Source organism: Gekko japonicus, unplaced genomic scaffold, assembly GCF_001447785.1.
Source record: "Gekko japonicus isolate JY-2015 unplaced genomic scaffold, Gekko_japonicus_V1.1 scaffold620, whole genome shotgun sequence".
NCBI lineage: Eukaryota > Metazoa > Chordata > Lepidosauria > Squamata > Gekkonidae > Gekko > Gekko japonicus.
Genome location: NW_015176470.1, coordinates 908045 through 908361, shown reverse-complemented (window position 1 = coordinate 908361; position 317 = coordinate 908045).

Genomic DNA, 317 nt, shown 5'->3' with positions numbered 1-317 from the left:
CCGGCCGGGGGTGCCGCGCGTCGGAGGCTGCCGCTGGGAGTGGAGCGAGGCCGGCGGGGAAGCGGCCGAGGAGGCGCTCAGGGCGCGCGGTTGTCCGGCGGCCAGGTCGGAGGCAGCGCGGCACAGGCGGCCATGCAGGAGAGGCGCGTCGGAGGCTCCGGCCGGGGGAGGAGGAGGGGGCGCGCCAGGCGAGGGGAGGCACTTCGGGGCGCCAGCCGCCGCTCTGCTGCTCGGCCGCCCTCGCCGCCGCCGCCGCCGCCGCTGCCGCTTCCTTTGCCGGGGCTCCTGCTGCTGCTGCTGCTGCTGTTGCCTCCGCT